Source organism: Sphaeramia orbicularis, chromosome 21, assembly GCF_902148855.1.
Source record: "Sphaeramia orbicularis chromosome 21, fSphaOr1.1, whole genome shotgun sequence".
In the NCBI taxonomy this organism is placed as follows: Eukaryota; Metazoa; Chordata; class Actinopteri; order Kurtiformes; family Apogonidae; genus Sphaeramia; species Sphaeramia orbicularis.
Window position 1 is genome coordinate 13,422,229 of NC_043977.1, and position 12,544 is coordinate 13,434,772.

The 12,544-nt window shown below is 33.7% G+C and overlaps 1 protein-coding gene across 3 annotated transcripts in view; it reads left to right on the forward strand.

Annotated features, from left to right (window-relative positions):
* The first annotated feature begins 216 nt into the window (after nt 1-216).
* Nucleotides 217-12,544, forward strand: part of stx19 (syntaxin 19) — a 32,742-nt gene continuing 20,414 nt past the window's right edge. For all 3 annotated transcript variants that reach the window (XM_030125779.1, XM_030125780.1, XM_030125781.1), the window contains exon 1: nt 217-418. The gene's annotated coding sequence lies outside the window, so the exon portion shown is untranslated. The remainder of the gene's footprint in view (nt 419-12,544) is intronic.

A 12,544-nucleotide genomic window follows, 5' to 3' on the forward strand; every position in this document is an offset into this window, starting at 1 on the left:
AGAAAAAGCCCGAGGGAAGGGTTTATGTGCTCTCCACGCTGTCTCTCCCTCATTTACTTAATCACGTCACCTCTCATTTCTTTAGATAAGCAAATCGGCCTCCTGCCTGCCTCCTCTCCCATTGGCCTCCCTCAAAAAAAGCAGAGGAGGAGCTATAGGAAACTGGCTGGACCAGACTTGGTGAAAACTTCCACTTTCCCTGCCTGTAAATGTAAGTGTTGGGATAAACAGGTGGCGGCCGAACCGTTACAGACGCGCTGACTCACAGCTGCCGGGCATCAGATGAATGTGGGATTATCCAAAAGATGAGCGCAAGATTTCAAGGAATGTGAGAGTTTATCTGAGTGTTCCTTCCATGGGGGAATCACCATGCCATTAGTGAGAAGAAAGCCTGGGATAGAGCGTAAACAACACTGAGGTAAAACACCACCTTCCATTCAACTGAAACTTCTTTAACCCAGAACGACTCAGAGCTACTTTTGGGTCAGTTCCCAAAGGAAGTTTTCTCTATTTATGCTTAATTTAGTGGTTTATCACTATTTTTGTCATATTATCCTCTGTATTCAACATTTTTCAGTGGAAATCACACTGTAAAAAAAAAAAAAAAAAAAAAAAAAAATCCTGTTGTTTTTACAGAAAAAAACTGGCAGCTGTGGTTTCCAGAAATAATACTGTAAATAATACATTCAACTGTAAACATATTTGCAGAGTAACATGTAGATTTAACATTTTAAACTTGTAGATTTAACATTTTAAACTTGTAGATTTAACATTTTAAACATGTAGATTTAACATTTTAAACTTGTAGATTTAACATTTTAAACTTGTAGATTAACCATTTTAAACATGCAGATTTAACATTTTAAACATGTAGATTTAACATTTTAAACATGTATATTCAACATTTTAAACATGTATATTCAACATTTTAAACATGCAGATTTAACATTTTAAACATGTAGATTTAGCATTTTAAACATGTAGATTTAACATTTTAAACATGTAGATTTAACATTTTAAACATATAGATTTACCATTTTAAACATGCAGATTTAACATTTTAAACACGTAGATTTAACATTTTAAACATATAGATTTAACATTTTAAACATGTAGATTTAACATTTTAAACATGTAGATTTAACATTTTAAACATGTAGATTTAACATTTTAAACATGTAGATTCAACATTTGAAACATGTAGATTTAACATTTTAAACATGCAGATTTAACATTTTAAACATGTAGATTTAACATTTTAAACATGTATATTCAACATTTTAAACATGCAGATTTAACATTTTAAACATATAGATTTACCATTTTAAACATGCAGATTTAACATTTTAAACATGTAGATTTAACATTTTAAACATGTATATTCAACATTTTAAACATGCAGATTTAACATTTTAAACATGTAGATTTACCATTTTAAACATGCAGATTTAACATTTTAAACATGTAGATTTAACATTTTAAACATATAGATTTACCATTTTAAACATGCAGATTTAACATTTTAAACATGTAGATTTAACATTTTAAACATGTAGATTTAACATTTTAAACATGTAGATTTAACATTTTAAACATGTAGATTTAACATTTTAAACATGTATATTCAACATTTTAAACATGCAGATTTAACATTTTAAACATGCAGATTTAACATTTTAAACATGTATATTTAACATTTTAAACATGCAGATTTAACATTTTAAACATGTATATTTAACATTTTAAACATGTAGATTTAACATTTTAAACATGTAGATTTAAAATTTTAAACATGTAGATTCAACATTTTAAACATGCAGATTTAACATTTTAAACATGCAGATTTAACATTTTAAACATGTAGATTTAACATTTTAAACATATAGATTTACCATTTTAAACATGCAGATTTAACATTTTAAACATGTAGATTTAACATTTTAAACATGTATATTCAACATTTTAAACATGCAGATTTAACATTTTAAACATATAGATTTACCATTTTAAACATGCAGATTTAACATTTTAAACATGTAGATTTAACATTTTAAACATGCAGATTTAACATTTTAAACATGTAGATTTACCATTTTAAACATGCAGATTTAACATTTTAAACATATAGATTTACCATTTTAAACATGCAGATTTAACATTTTAAACATGTAGATTTAACATTTTAAACATGTAGATTTAACATTTTAAACATGTAGATTTAACATTTTAAACATGTATATTTAACATTTTAAACATGTATATTCAACATTTTAAACATGCAGATTTAACATTTAAACATGCAGATTTAACATTTTAAACATGTAGATTTAACATTTTAAACATGTAGATTTAAAATTTTAAACATGTATATTCAACATTTTAAACATGTATATTCAACATTTTAAACATGCAGATTTAACATTTTAAACATGCAGATTTAACATTTTAAACATGTAGATTTAACATTTTAAACATATAGATTTACCATTTTAAACATGCAGATTTAACATTTTAAACATGTAGATTTAACATTTTAAACATGTATATTCAACATTTTAAACATGCAGATTTAACATTTTAAACATGTAGATTTACCATTTTAAACATATAGATTTAACATTTTAAACATGCAGATTTAACATTTTAAACATGTAGATTTAACATTTTAAACATGTATATTCAACATTTTAAACATGTATATTCAACATTTTAAACATGTAGATTTACCATTTTAAACATGTATATTCAACATTTTAAACATGTAGATTTACCATTTTAAACATGTAGATTTAACATTTTAAACATGCAGATTTAACATTTTAAACATGCAGATTTACCATTTTAAACATGCAGATTTAACATTTTAAACATGTAGATTTAACATTTTAAACATGTATATTCAACATTTTAAACATGCAGATTTAACATTTTAAACATGTAGATTTACCATTTTAAACATATAGATTTAACATTTTAAACATGCAGATTTAACATTTTAAACATGTAGATTTAACATTTTAAACATGTATATTCAACATTTTAAACATGTATATTCAACATTTTAAACATGTAGATTTACCATTTTAAACATGTATATTCAACATTTTAAACATGTAGATTTACCATTTTAAACATGTAGATTTAACATTTTAAACATGCAGATTTAACATTTTAAACATGTAGATTTAACATTTTAAACATGTATATTCAACATTTTAAACATGCAGATTTAACATTTTAAACATGCAGATTTAACATTTTAAACATGTAGATTTAACATTTTAAACATGTATATTCAACATTTTAAACATGTATATTCAACATTTTAAACATGCAGATTTAACATTGGATTTAACTGGTAAATGGACTGCACTTATTTAGCCCATGTTCTCCACCTTCATGGTGTCCACAGCTCTTTCCAAATCCACCAGGTCCAACTGGGAACTATTTCGGCTTCAGTGTCTTCTATGTAAACTTTAACATATGGACAGTCAGAGCCAGGATTCGAACCACCAACCCTTTGGTTATAGGACGAGCCGCTCTACCAACTCTACCAACCCATTCATTTACAAATTTAAAATGTTACGTTGTTAAATGTTTACTTATTTATAACTTTATATAACTTTTTATCTCGCACTAGTAAATAAACAATCATCGCATTTGTGATTTGATGGAAAAACCGACTTTACGCACTTCTGTTTTTTCGACATTTAGCAAATATCAGTAAAGTTTTGTGCAGATGTCCAATGGAAAAGCGACTACTTACTGTAGCTTGTTTGTAACAGGTAGAAGTTCTACTATGTCATTTGCATCGTCCCTGTTAAATAAACTTTATAAATAAATAAATGTTCATGAGTGAATTCAACAGTTACACCGGTCTGCAAGGAAAAGGCTTCCAGAAGAAAAGGAATGATCTGACCATGTGAGTCACTGAAAAAGAGGAATCTTTACTTTACTTTTCCTTTCTTTTCTTTTTTCTCTCTTTCTTTACTTTTCCTTTCTTTTTTCTTTTCTTTACTTTCTTTTCCTTTCTTCTCTTTCTTTACTTTTTCTTTCTTTCTTTTTTCTTTTCTTTACTTTTCTTTTCCTTTCTTCTCTTTCTTTACTTTTCCTTTCTTTTTTCTTTTCTTTTTTCTTTTCTTTACTTCTCCTTTCTTTTTTCTTTTCTTTACTTTTCTTTTTCTCTCTTTCCTTTTCTTTCTTTTTTCTTTTCTTTCCTTTACTTTTCTCGTCTTTACCTTTCTTTTCTTTTCCTTTTCTCTCTTTCTTTCCTTTACTTTTCTTGTCTTTACTTTTCCTTTCTTTTGTCTTTTCTTGTTTCTCTCTTTACTTTTCCTTTCTTTTTTCTTTTCTTTACTTTTCTTGTCTTTACTTTTCTTTTCTGTTCTTCTATTTCTTTACTTTTCCTTTCTTTTTTCTTTCCTTTTCTTTTTTCTCTTTATTTTTCCTTTCTTTTTTCTTTTCTTTTCCTTTCTTGTCTTCACTTTTCTTTTCTTTTTTCTCTTTACTTTTCCTTTCTTTTTTCTTTTATTTTTTCTCTTTTCTTTGCTTTTCCTTTCTTTTTTCTTTTCTTTACTTTTCCTTCCTTTTTTCTTTTCCTATTTCTTTTCTTTTTTCTCTTTTCTTTACTTCTCTTTTTTCTCTCCTTACTTTTCCTTTCTTTTTTCTTTTCTTTGCTTTACTTTTCCTTTCTTTTCTTTTGTCTCTTTTCTTCACTTTACTTTTACTTTCTTTTCTTTTCTTTTCTTCAATAATGTATTTCTCTTCTGGTGCCTGATAATGAAAAAGACAAATCCAGTCCAAAATGCTAATTAGGTGAAGTTTCCCAGATACAGTCTTGGGTCAAAATGTGAAATTTGAGAATTAACGACAGAATGGGTTTAACTCCAAAGGAATATTAGTGTCAGAGCTACCAGATCTACTTCAAAACACTGTTTATACATGACAATACATGCACTTTACAGGTTCTATCTAGTGGAACATTTATAAATCTATTCCATAAATGTACAACCGATACATATGTGTAAGAACACTTTATCATATATCTTGAAAACATAAGCAAACCAGCACTTTTGTCATTTTTTTCCCAATTAATCTTACTAAAATACGTAACATTTAGCACTTTTAATCTCTGGAGAAATATCGTAGACTAGTGTTATTATATCAAAACAGAGAAAACTGAAGAAAAAGTGACTTTTTTAGCAAATCTATCAATAACAAATCTGTCCATCCACTGTCATTGATCCAACTCCATGGGTTTTACTGGCGAATCAATGTTGTAGAAGATGATGGTGTTTCCACGGTAACTACAGAGCCTCTGAAAGTCCAAATGGGTCATATCTGATGACCATGAAAAGACGACAAACTGTATTTTACACCAATTATTTACATGTATTGATAGAATTAATGGATCAACAGATATTTAACAGTTTATATCAGTAAGTTATTCTGGTCACAGGTGGATGTTTGGGTCTTTATGGGTTAATGTGTGGTTTTGTTTCTTTCGCCTCTACTGACTGTTGTCCTTCTTAAGATGAACTTTTCATCTTCTCATGATACCAAAACCTTGAAATGAACATGAAATGAACATCTTTTTAACCCATAAAGAACCAGCGCTACTTTTTCTGCCAGTTCTCGAATGAAATTTTCTCTATTTTTAACCTTTCCAAAGTGATTTATCACCATTTACTCTAATATTATCTTTATTATTTTGTATTTTTAAGTGACAATCATGTATTTTTCTATATTTAATTCACTGATCATGGAGATGTTCATTATAGCTCAGATTAAAGTTGAGGGTTATTATATCAAAAACAAATAAAACTGAAGAACACGATTAATTTTTAAGCAAAATATATCACTAATGGAACCTAAAATAAGCTTCTCCATCCACTGTCATTGATCCAACTCCATGGGTTTTACTGGTGAATCAATGTTGTAGAAGATGACGGTGTTTCCATGGTAACTACGGAGCCTCTGAACGTCCAAATGGGTCATATCTGATGACCATGAAAAGACGGCAAACTGTATTTTACACCAATTATTTACACGTAGTGATTGAATTAGTAGATCAGAAGTTATTAAGTATTTCAGAACAGTAGATGCTTTAGATGTTTGGGTCTTTATGGGTCAACATTTCACTCGTTTTAGATGAGTAAGTTGATTTTATTCATATCTGTAGTGCTCATAATGAAGTATTTCCTCAGTGTAAGAGTCTAAACTGGTGTTTCATTTACGTCTTACATACTTTGTTTTAGACTAAATACATGAAAACATTTATATTTACACAGAGAAAAATTTGGAGTTGTGAGTATTTATTGGTTATTATGAGACTGAATTGGTCTGAATGTGGAACCTGAACTAAAATAATCGTTAACATCTTTAGTGTAATTTTTGCATTTCGCAAATTCATCCCAAGGGCCGGACTGGACCCTTTGGCGGGCCGGATTTGGCCCCCAGGCCATATGTTTGACACCTGCGATGTAGATGTTCATTACAGCTCAAATTAAAGTTGAGGGTTATTATATCAAAAACAAATAAAACTGAAGAAAACGCTGAATTTTTCTGCTAAATATAACATTAACGGAACCTAAAATAAGCTTCTCCATCCACTGTCATTGATCCAACTCCATGGGTTTTACGGGTGAATCAATGTTGTAGAAGATGACGGTGTTTCCATGGTAACTACGGAGCCTCTGAATGTCCAAATGGGTCATATCTGATGACCATGAAAAGATGACAAACTGTATTTTACACCAATTATTTACACGTAGTGATTGAATTAGTAGATCAGAAGTTATTAAGTATTTCAGAACAGTAGATGCTTTAGATGTTTGGGTCTTTATGGGTCAACATTTCACTCGTTTTAGATGAGTAAGTTGATTTTATTCATATCTGTAGTGCTCATAATGAAGTATTTCCTCAGTGTAAGAGTCTAAACTGGTGTTTCATTTACGTCTGAACTACTTTTTTTTTTATCAGAATCAGATAGTTTGGCTGAAGTTAAAAGACTGTGGCGTGTATTGTTTGACCTGTGATGAAACACATTTGGTTGCTCCTTCTGTTCCACCTGTATGGGAGAATGTCAACACAACATTTCCTTCAGTAACAGACAAAGGAACAGATGGATAGTAGGAAGGAAATATTTGCTTGTTTTTTGGAGAACAAAACGCTCAGTCATACAGAGAGGGAGAGAGAGAGAGAGAAAAAGCAAGGCACCTTCACAAACTCGTTTCTATGTTTTTAGGTTAAACGCAGGAGAATGCGCTCCCAAATCCTTCCAGCAATGTTTTTAATCGGCTCTAGTGGGTCGGGCAGGTAGAAACTGAGAACGGGAAAAGGGAGGAGGGAGGAGGAGACAGAACAATAGATACTTTTACACTATTTGAGCTCTAGGTTTGTAATAGTTCCATGCACATGTACAGGGATATACCCACACACACACACACACACACACACACACACACACACACACACACAATAGGGTTTTTCCGGTCTGAAATCTATCCAGAAACGGGATAGGCTGTGATTTGAAATGCTCCATTTCCCAGCAGCCAACACTCACCCTCCACACAATCACTGACTTCCAAAAAGATTATGTTTAGGGCCTCAGAAACCCAAATCCTTCTGTTGCTAAGTCACTTTCTAATTTTCAGAAGGCCCGTTCGAGTGCTAAGGATTTTGCGGATGAATACTCTTCGGGGTTATTGGAATTAACTAAAACTAAGACTGACGCTGTTGGTGGATCCCATGAATGTTTGACCTCATGTCGGACAAAGCCTTGTTGCTCCAGACCAGGGGCGGGCAATTAATTTTCTTACAGGGCCACATGAGAAGCTTTTGCCGTGTTTCCACTACGTGGAACCAGCTCGACTTGGCTCGGCTCGACTCGACTCAGTATTCCTGGAGAGCGTTTCCATTACAAGATACTACCGACTTTACAGTACCTGGTCGTCATAGTGATGCAGTGCGTTACTTCTGTGTCGTCTGTTCAGAGAGTTGCTGATAAACTCGCTCGTTGCGTGTTGTCTCGTCTGAATTTTTACGTCGGCCACCAAAGACTGAATCTCCTCGACCAACCATGGTGTAGTTTTGGGCTGTTATCATGTGAATTAATGTACCGCTATATTTACTCTCAACTTCCGCATCTGTTTTTTGTAAAACGGCGGGTCACAGAGATGACTGTCTGACCAATCAGTGGTCTGCAGTATTATACGTCACGTTTTAGTATCTGGTCCCCAGTCCTGGAACCTCAGTGGAGGTGATACCAAAAAAGTAGTACCGGGTACCAGATTCCAGGTCTTTTTCGTAATGGAAACGTAAAAAAGGCCGAGCTGAGTCGAGCCGATACCACGTAGTGGAAACGGGGCATTTGATAGTCGTCAAGGGCTGGACCAATACACCTGCAGCTCTGCGACTGAAAAGTTTGGAGCCTAACATGGAAAGGATTAAGATATGAAGACCAAATCTGATCCATGAAATCTTTCATATATCTTAATCCTATCCACTAAATTTCTTGGTCATAGCAATCTTTTTCCCTGTTTGACAGGTCCCTGAACTTTCTGTATCAAGTGTTTCCTGAAAAATGGACAAACTTGAGTATGGGGCTGTCATCAAGTATGTGTACGATGATGCAATGAAAATGTGGAGCACAGAGTACAACTATTTAAACCTGCGGGAGACTTTTGTCACCAATTTTTCATCAAATCTTTAAAACCTCAGTCATAGCCGAAGTATCACGAATCCATAAGTTTTTCCATGATTACTCACCTGAATCTCTTCCCTCACAATGAACAATTTTGAAGTGTCCTCCACCATAAACAAACCATTTGTTTACAAACAGAGCCGCTAGGTCACTCTGGTATCTTCGGAATTTTGTTACGACGTGGATTGTAGGAAGCTGAGCTCTTTGTTGCAGCTGTATGATATCATATGGTTGTGCTGCCTCTGCCAGGGGGCTGCGCAAACCTCCGCTTCCCACAATGCACGTCGTGACAAATTTCCGAAGATGCCCAACTTACTTACGAGCTCTGTTTGCAAAAACATGGTTTGTTTACGGTGGAGTACACTTCAAAATTGTTCACCCCAAATTCTTCACTGTAAAATAAAAGCAGTGCTGTTGTATTGGTTTCATCTGTTTTGATGATTTATATTTGTATTGACTTTTAGTTTGCCACTGACCTCATGTGGGCCAGACAGGGTCGTCTATCAGGCCGTACAATGCCCAGGTCTGTTCTAGACTTCTGACCTAAAATCTGAAAGAGAAAACACAAAATCTTCATTGAAATATACAAATTAAGACTAGCCAATCCCCCAGTTCTTATATTAACCCATAAAGACCCACACTGCAAAAACTGATATTCAAGAAAGGGAAATCTACTTATTTTGGGGATATTAAACTGTTTTTTTTTTTTTTTTGTTTTTTTCTAGTTTAAGTGCTGATCTTGTCTTGTCAGTGCAAGAATGTCCGCTTTGTTTTTAGAACATATATCTTCTCTTTTCCAGGTCAAAATTTGCAGCTTATTTTGGTAAAAATGATCTAGAAATGAACTCCAAAAATGTGCAACATGAGCAACCAATGCTTTACCACATATTTAACCAATGTTTTCTCCTTATTTTAAGGAATCTTTCTTAATTCAAGAGTAATGCATTTTTTCTACAATCAAAGACACAGTGACAAAGCAATGTCAAACCATCACCAAATCTTTATTGATCAGCATCAGAAAGATTTGGGTTCTTCCAGCACAATTCATGATATATCATACAGCACTACTTTTGTGGTAGTTCCCAAATGATTTTTGCCAATGCTTTCTTTTTGAAAAAATGCAAACCCCTGCATAATATACGCTACTTGCTTGCTTATGCATTGAATTTTACGATCGCATAATCACGCTTTTCTGGAGGAACTGATTGTAATTTTGAGTATGAAATTGTGAAGCTGTTCTGAAATGTCTTATAAAATGAAAACTTCGCAAACAAGTCCGATTCCTCTTGTTTGTTTGGTTAATGTGCAGACCGAGGTCATTTTTCCAAAACTGTTATTACTTAAGATTTTAGACAGCTGGGTAGATTTTCTCCTCCATGTCTTGTTTTTGCTGAGTTTGCTGCTGAAACACAAACAACTCACCCAGTTCTCATGGGAAAGTCAACTCCCGTCAATTTGACTGATGTTGCAGATAAACTTTCTGCCTGTTCACCTCATGTTCATAGAGTTAAAATATGTTAACAGAGTGCAGCGATACTCCATCATTAAGGACAGATGAGATGATTCTGTAGAACAGTGATCAGATTTAGATCCACAGTAGTTCAGGGAAGCGCTTCTGTATTCTTTTTATTCTCTTGCTGAGTGGATGTTTAACAGTCCTGACCTGTTACGTATGTCAAACACATTCAATTGAATATTTCCTGCCTTTTTTTTTTGGCTTTGCTGGAGTTTGGGGAATTCTGCCAAGAAGACCATTTTACTTCATCTTACACTATTTGTTTTTAAAAGAGACAAACTCAGAGTGATGTGGGAGTGATGAGGTCAAGAGCACACTGATACAGATACTCGGCAGCTCAAACAAACACTGCTGATCACGTCTCAAAGGAGGAATCGCTTCGAGCTACAAGTTGGCAGGCGCTTGGAGATTCTCTCAAACAAACTCGTGAGGGAATATGTAGAGACCGGGAGAAGAGATGTTAATCAGATTGGAGCCAGATTCTTTCAAATGTACCAAAACATGTCATTATGAATAAGTTGTGCACATATCTTCTCCTTACTGTAAGATAATATTGTAGTAATAGTTATACCTTTGAACATGAAAACACTTAGCACATTACTGTTTATTTTTGTACCTTATGTTTGATCCTGTTTGTCCAGATTTTCTACACTTATTTTTTATTCCCCATAATTTATTATGTATAGTGTGTTTGCTCTTTTATTGTATTTGTATTCTTATATTTTATTTTAACTGTTTTGCATGCTGCTGCTGCTGCTGCTGCTGTTGCTGCTGCACTACAATTTCCCAGTTTGGGAGCAATCAAGTCTACCTACTACCAATCTACTACCTAGCTACTACCTACCAGTGGCGGCTGCTCGTCTTTCAGACAGGGGAAGCTCATTGTCAGCTTACATCAAGAAAAAAAAAATTTAAAAAAATTGTCAAGTTATTTAAACATAAATTCGTCCCTCCGTTCCTTTTTAAGAAAATGGTCAGTGACTTTATCGCACCAACTAAACAAGAAAACGTTGAAATTATGTTAAATTGAAACAAGGAAGTACAATGAGTGTGTTTTATTTACAGTGCAAGAAATGAACAAGTAATTTCATAGTGGTTTCTCTCTCGATTTCACAGCAGAATGTGTGACGGTATTAAACTGAACTGTATCAGTGAAGGCGTAGATCTGAAAATAACTGTCAATCAAATGGGATTCAGTCTTTCGACTGATCCTCCAATCAGCACGTGGAAGCCCGACGTCCAGCCCGGCCGAGCTCCGCCCACAGCTCCATTCACCTCCAGAGACGCTGAGCATCTGGGGGCGGGACAACATCGTGGCATTTATCCAATTACCGTCCAGTTTTGAGGCAATGAATAAAACTGTTCCACTCAGTCCCATTGAAGTGCATGGACGCTGAGCGTCTACGGACAAATGCACTGAGCAGAGATTGAATGAGAAAACAGCGCAACGGGAATGTATGAGAAGTGAACAACATCGAGTCTGTTCGTTTGTGATAAAGCTGATTCTGAACGAACTCGTCTGTGAGATGAACGTGTTCTAACACATTTGTAGTCAATGAAATGTCAACACAACCGAACATATTTAACCATTTAATTTTCGTAATTTAAAGCCGAGTTTCCCTTGTAGTCTATGAGAAATCGCCTCTGCTACCTACCTAGCTACTACCTACTTACCTGCTACCTGGCTACTATCAAGCTACTAGCTAGCTAGCTACCTATTTAATTTATTTATTTATTTTTTAATTTGACCTTTATTTAACCAGGAAAACCTCATTGAGATTAAGAATCTCTTTTTCAAGAGTTTCCTGGCCAAGACGGGCAGCAGTACATTAAACAGTTACAGACAGACTTCCATACATAAAACGAATACATAAAAAGTACATAGACAAGTCAAACCTTCCAAAGTCAACTCAAAAAGTGCTCATGAAATACCTAGCTACCACCTTCCTACCTACCTACAAACGCACACACTCCAGTTGACTGATATCCATTTTAGGGTTAGGGTTGTGTTTCTGTCTCACATTAAATAAAGAAACTGACATGTTCTCTCTCAGCTGAAGCTGAAGAACCTACATATTGGACTGACAGTTCTCTCACAAGTGGACGTTAAACAGCCAGAGTTAGGGAAAAGGAGAACGGCTAAAATAGCAAAGACAAACAAATCATAAATGAAGCCAACATGAAACAAACCTTCCAGTTCCATGAGTTTTGTGTGACACCAAAATCACCCCGACCACCTCTAACTAACAGTTTTCCACTGGGTCGATGTTGTCAATTTCTAATTTCTAAAGACTTGCATGAACTCATCAAACATTGACTGTCAG